We start from the raw sequence: 7,629 nt of genomic DNA, 5'->3' as shown, positions 1-7,629 counted from the left end.
TTGACTTCCTTCATATTTTCTTGAATCAACGTACATAAAAATGCAATTTTTACTAGTCGTAACGCCATATAACATATTATTTGTGATTACAATACATTTTTCAAACTTTTTCTGTTAAAGATGTTTTTATCTCGTTTACAATTTAGTCTCAGAAATCAATTTCAGACGTATAACGAAGTGTGTAGACTTTTTTAGTTAACATATATAAAATTCAACATTTTTATGAACACTTTCTTTTTATGTTGGCTTTGTCTTTCTATTTGATTCAAGATAGATGAAATTTGTTAGGATTTGGATTATTTCTTCTTGGTCTTTCATCCTTCTTCTATTGTGAAATTTGACTTCCTTCATGTTTTCTTGAATCAACGTACATAGAAATGCAATTTTTACTAGACGTAGTGCCTTAGAACATATTAATTGTGATAACAATACATTTTTCAAACTTTTTATGTTAAAGATGAGTTTATCTAGTTTAAAATTTAGTCTCAGAAATCAACTTCCGACTTACAACGAAGAGTGTAGACTTTTTAGAGTTAACGTATAAAAAATCTAACATTTTTATGAACTCTTTATTTTTGTATTGGCTTTGTCTTTCAATTTGATTCAAATAGATGAAATTTGTTGGAATTTGGAATAGTTCTGCCTGGGCTTTTATCCTTCTTCTACTGTGAAATTTGACTTCTTTCATATTTTCTTGAATCAACGTACATAAAAATGCAATTTTTACTAGTCGTAATGCCATATAACATATTATTTGTGATTACAATACATTTTTCAAACTTTTTCTGTTAAAGATGTTTTTATCTCGTTTACAATTTAGTCTCAGAAATCAATTTCAGACGTATAACGAAGTGTGTAGACTTTTTTAGTTAACATATATAAAATTCAACATTTTTATGAACACTTTCTTTTTATGTTGGCTTTGTCTTTCTTTTTTTGCTAAGTCAAATATATTGATAAAAAAAGATATTTACAAGATAGGTGAAGGAGAAAAGGGATCAGAGAAACCCCTAAAAAACTCCTAAAACCTATTTAAAACGATAATAAATTACATTTGGAAACTCAATAGAACTTAAAAAAACTGGTCGACCTTCAAAGTGAAAACCAACCCCGTCCTCTAATAAACAACCACGCTTTGCCATTGTATCAGCTGCAAAATTTGCCTCTCTAAAAGAATGCTCAAAACGAATTGAACCATATAAACCTTTAACTTCCATCCATCTTTGCCTCGCAAACCAAGGAACGTTATCTTCTTCTAAAGCCCTCAACACACTTGTAGAATCTGATCTAATAACAATGCACGTATAACCCCACTGAACTGCCCACTCCATACCCACAATAATACCATACAATTCAGCCAAATAATTAGAAGTAACTCCCAAACCAATACACATTGCACCTACCACTTCACAATTTGCATTCCTTGCAACAGCACCAGCTCCCGCCACCCCAGGATTACCTCTTGATGCGCCATCCGTGCACAAAAGCAATTCATTATCATTAGGAGGAAACCAAAAACACTCCTTGGGATCAATAAACTTCACCTTTCTATGCCGAACCCTAAAGAAATCTAGAATTCTCAAGTCATCCATAGAATTATGCATATAACTCTTCATACGAACTGAATAATCTTGCATCAGACTAAAAACACGTTTTTGAAATAAAGACCAACAAGGTTTCTTCTTTTCATACACTTTTTTATTCCTAGTGAACCATAATTCTGATCGCACAACCAAATTCACTACCAACCACAAATCCTTAACAATACCACTATGATTTTTTGCCTTTTGGTAAGAAGTAATGATATCATAATTAGGTTTAATTTTGAAAATACCTTCAATCCACTCCCAAGATTGACGCGCAAAATTACAGCTCCAAAGAATATGATGGAGAGACTCCTCCTCAATCTGACACACACTACATTTAGATGCAAGTTGAATTTTAAATCTACTACGTACCTTATCAAGAGTAGCACACGCACCACGAATAAACTTCCAGTTTTGAGCCGCCAAAGAAGGATGCACCACCCTCTTCCATAACAACCCCGCCTCCTTCAAAATAGGATATTTCTTCCTAATCAATTCCCTAGCTGACTTGACAGAAAATTTACCTTGTAAATCAGGCATCCAAAAACGCCTATCCACTCCCATATGAATTTTTGGTAAATCCTGTTGCAACACACCAGCACCTAAAAGGAGTTGTGAATGAACTCCATGAATCTGCCAATCACCTTGCACAATAATATCACTCACACGAGCAGATCTGTCTAAATCCATGCGATTTAAAACACTAGCTAAGGTTGTATTTCCATACCATATATCAAAGAATAAAGAAGTATCCCTACCGTCACCAATAAAACATTTCGTGTTGTTCACCATCTCCTTATGAACCCAACGAAGACCTGGAAGAATAGAAGATTTCACCCCTGCCATCTTAATACGACCATCCCTACAAGTGAATTTGGCTTCCAAAAACCTCGCCCACCTCTTTCGAGAAGATTTTATAGCCCACCACAATTTCATCAGCAAAGCTTTATTCATAGTCCTTAGGCTAGTGATCCCAAGACCACCTTCCTTTAAAGGACTACAAATCTTATCAAAACCAACTACAAAAGCTCTAGAAAGATTAGAATCACCCGACCACAGAAAATTACGAATCACACGCTCACACTGAAGTGTGAATTTTACCGGCCATTTGTACACAGCCATATTATGAATAGAATAACTCGAAAGAACATTCTTAACAAGCACAACCCTATCCTGAAAAGATAACATCTTACCTTTCAGAACCGAAATTTGATCCCTCAACTTATCAACAACGTTGCTGATGTGACTATACTTAACCATCCCCGGCATCACCTTAACTCCCAAATATCTATCAGGAAAGTTAGAAATTGCCATACCTAAGAAAGATGCAATGGTCTGGCGCCTACTCAAAGTCCCACCACCAAAGTAGATCTTGCTCTTCTCCCTACAAACCCTCTGACCAGAAGCTTGTTGGTAATTCTCCAAAAGTTTCACCAGATTCTTCACACTCTTCATATTTCCCTTGCAAAAAATCATAATATCATCAGCAAAAAATAAATGAGTAGGAGCAATACCCTTACGTTTTACCATATAAGCCATATCCTTATTCTGAAAGAGTTTAGAGATGTTGCGGCTAAGCACATCCTCAATCAAAACAAAAATCAGAGGAGATAGAGGATCCCCCTGCCGTAATCCCCTATTAATCTTGAAATAACCCTCCGGACTACCATTAAGAAGAATAGAAATACGCGCCGAATCCAGAATTTTCCAAATCCAAGAGCACCAAACTTCAGAAAAACCATACCTTCTAAAAACCTCAAGAACAAAAGACCAGCTCACCGTATCAAAAGCCTGAGAGATATCAAGCTTCAAACCCAAATTACCATCCTTCCTTTTGATGTGCAATTCATTCACCATCTCAGAAGCTAAACTAATATTCTCATGGATATTCCTTCCCTTCATGAAAGCCACTTGCTCTTCAGACACCAACTTTCCCAACACCCTACCAAGCCTAGTAGCCAAAATTTTAGTAAAAATCTTAAAAAAGAAATTACTTAAACCAATCAGCCTAAAGTTCTTCAACCTAGCAGCTCCCCTAACCTTTGCAAGCAAAAGAATAAGACTAGAATTAACCCCATTAGGAACGGTTTTAGAAGACCAGCAATAAGTAACCGCTAAAATCAGATCCCTTTGAATAATCTCCCAACAATGTCTATAAAAACACCCCGAGAAACCATCTGGACCTGGCGCACTATCAGCTCCCAAATCAAAAACCGCCTGTTTAATCTCATCACAAGTAGGAATAGCATCCAACATATGCGACTCTTCCACAGTAATAGAATCATGATCATAATCAAAAAGAGTTTCACTTACCTGACCATCCTCACCATTGAATTTAGCCTGATAGTAAGAAACCACATGAGCACTAAGATGAACCGGATCAGTAATAGTACTCCCATCTTCAGCAACAAGCTCCGAGATTGTATTAGCACTTCTACGAATTTTAATAGAGTTGTGAAAGAAAGAAGTGTTACTAGAACCCTCCAACAACCACCGATTTCTAGATTTTTGCTTTAACATTATATGCTGCTGCCTTTGAATATCTTGAACCTCAACAAGAGCATCCTTCATTTCTATGTACGTTGATTCAAGAAAATATGAAGGAAGTCGAATTTCACAATAGAAGAAGGATGAAAGACCATGCAGAACTAATCCAAATCCTAACAAATTTCATCTATCTTGAATCAAATAGAAAGACAAATCCAACACAAAAAGAAAGAGTTCATAAAAATGTTGAATTTAATATACGTTAACTCAAAAAAGTCTACACACTTCGTTATAAGTCGGAAATTGATTTCTGAGACTAAATTGTAAACTAGATAAACTCATCTTTAACAGAAAAAGTTTGAAAAATGTATTGTAATTACAATCAATATGTTCTAAGGCAATACGTCTAGTAAAAATTGCATTTCTATGTACGTTGATTCAAGAAAATATGAAGGAAGTCAAACTTCACAATAGAAAGACCATGCAGAACTAATCCAAATCCTAACAAATTACATCTATCTTGAATCAAATAGAAAGACAAAGCCAACACAAAAAGAAAGAGTTCATAAAAATGTTGAATTTTATATACGATAACTCAAAAAAGTCTACACATTTCGTTATAAGTCGGAAATTGATTTCTGAGACTAAATTGTAAACTAGATAGACTCATCTTTAACAGAAAAAGTTTGAAAAATGTATTGTAATTACAATTAATATGTTCTAAGGCAATACGTCTAGTAAAAATTGCATTTTTATGTACGTTGATTGAAGAAAATATGAAGGAAGTCAAATTTCACAATAGAAGAAGGATGAAAGACCATGCAGAACTAATCCAAATCCTAACAAATTTCATCTATCTTGAATCAAATAGAAAGACAAAGCCAACACAAAAAGAAAGACAAATCTAAAAATTTTATATTCGTTAACTCAAAAAAGTCTACACATTTCGTTATAAGTCGGAAATTGATTTCTGAGACTAAATTGTAAACTAGATAGACTCATCTTTAACAGAAAAAGTTTGAAAAATGTATTGTAATTACAATTAATACGTTCTAAGGCAATACGTCTAGTAAAAATTGCATTTCTATGTACTTTTTTTTTTTTGCTAAGTCAAGAAAATATATTGATAAAAAAGATATTTACAAGATAGGTGAAGGAGAAAAGGGATCAGAGAAACCCCTAAAAAACTCCTAAAACCTATTTAAAACGATAATAAATTACATTTGGAAACTCAATAGAACTTAAAAAAACTGGTCGACCTTCAAAGTGAAAACCAACCCCGTCCTCTAATAAACAACCACGCTTTGCCATTGTATCAGCTGCAAAATTTGCCTCTCTAAAAGAATGCTCAAAACGAATTGAACCATATAAACCTTTAACTTCCATCCATCTTTGCCTAGAAAACCAAGGAACGTTATCTTCTTCTAAAGCCCTCAACACACTTGTAGAATCTGATCTAATAACAATGCACGTATAACCCCACTGAACTGCCCACTCCATACCCACAATAATACCATACAATTCAGCCAAATAATTAGAAGTAACTCCCAAACCAATACACATTGCACCTACCACTTCACAATTTGCATTCCTTGCAACAGCACCAGCTCCCGCCACCCCAGGATTACCTCTTGATGCGCCATCCGTGCACAAAAGCAATTCATTATCATTAGGAGGAAACCAAAAACATTCCTTGGGATCAATAAACTTCACCTTTCTATGCCGAACCCTAAAGAAATCTAGAATTCTCAAGTCATCCATAGAATTATGCATATAACTCTTCATACGAACTGAATAATCTTGCATCAGACTAAAAACACGTTTTTGAAATAAAGACCAACAAGGTTTCTTCTTTTCATACACTTTTTTATTCCTAGTGAACCATAATTCTGATCGCACAACCAAATTCACTACCAACCACAAATCCTTAACAATACCACTATGATTTTTTGCCTTTTGGTAAGAAGTAATGATATCATAATTAGGTTTAATTTTGAAAATACCTTCAATCCACTTCCAAGCTTGACGCGCAAAATTACAGCTCCAAAGAATATGATGGAGAGACTCCTCCTCAATCTGACACACACTACATTTAGATGCAAGTTGAATTTTAAATCTACTACGTACCTTATCAAGAGTAGCACACGCACCACGAATAAACTTCCAGTTTTGAGCCGCCAAAGAAGGATGCACCACCCTCTTCCATAACAACCCCGCCTCCTTCAAAATAGGATATTTCTTCCTAATCAATTCCCTAGCTGACTTGACAGTAAATTTACCTTGTAAATCAGGCATCCAAAAACGCCTATCCACTCCCATATGAATTTTTGGTAAATCCTGTTGCAACACACCAGCACCTAAAAGGATTTGTGAATGAACTCCATGAATCTGCCAATCACCTTGCACAATAATATCACTCACACGAGCTGATCTATCTAAATCCATGCGATTTAAAACACTAGCTAAGGTTGTATTTCCATACCATATATCAAAGAATAAAGAAGTATCCCTACCGTCACCAATAAAACATTTCGTGTTGTTCACCATCTCCTTATGAACCCAACGAAGACCTGGAAGAATAGAAGATTTCACCCCTGCCATCTTAATACGACCATCCCTACAAGTGAATTTGGCTTCCAAAAACCTCGCCCACCTCTTACGAGAAGATTTTATAGCCCACCACAATTTCATCAGCAAAGCTTTATTCATAGTCCTTAGGCTAGTGATCCCAAGACCACCTTCCTTTAAAGGACTACAAATCTTATCAAAACCAACTACAAAAGCTCTAGAAAGATTAGAATCACCCGACCACAGAAAATTACGAATCACACGCTCACACTGAAGTGTGAATTTTACCGGCCATTTGTACACAGCCATATTATGAATAGAATAACTCGAAAGAACATTCTTAACAAGCACAACCCTATCCTGAAAAGATAACATCTTACCTTTCAGAACCGAAAGTTGATCCCTCAACTTATCAACAACGTTGCTGATGTGACTATACTTAACCATCCCCGGCATCACCTTAACTCCCAAATATCTATCAGGAAAGTTAGAAATTGCCATACCTAAGAAAGATGCAATGGTCTGGTGCCTACTCAAAGTCCCACCACCAAAGTAGATCTTGCTCTTCTCCCTACAAACCCTCTGACCAGAAGCTTGTTGGTAATTCTCCAAAAGTTTCACCAGATTCTTCACACTCTTCATATTTCCCTTGCAAAAAATCATAATATCATCAGCAAAAAATAAATGAGTAGGAGCAATACCCTTACGTTTTACCATATAAGCCATATCCTTATTCTGAAAGAGTTTAGAGATGTTGCGGCTAAGCACATCCTCAATCAAAACAAAAATCAGAGGAGATAGAGGATCCCCCTGCCGTAATCCCCTATTAATCTTGAAATAACCCTCCGGACTACCATTAAGAAGAATAGAAATACGCGCCGAATCCAGAATTTTCCAAATCCAAGAGCACCAATCTTCAGAAAAACCATACCTTCTAAAAACCTCAAGAACAAAAGACCAGCTCACCGTATCAAAAGCCTGAGAGATA

The sequence above is a fragment of the Papaver somniferum genome, chromosome 10, assembly GCF_003573695.1.
Source record: "Papaver somniferum cultivar HN1 chromosome 10, ASM357369v1, whole genome shotgun sequence".
NCBI lineage: Eukaryota > Viridiplantae > Streptophyta > Magnoliopsida > Ranunculales > Papaveraceae > Papaver > Papaver somniferum.
Note: the sequence above shows the minus strand (reverse complement) of the source record.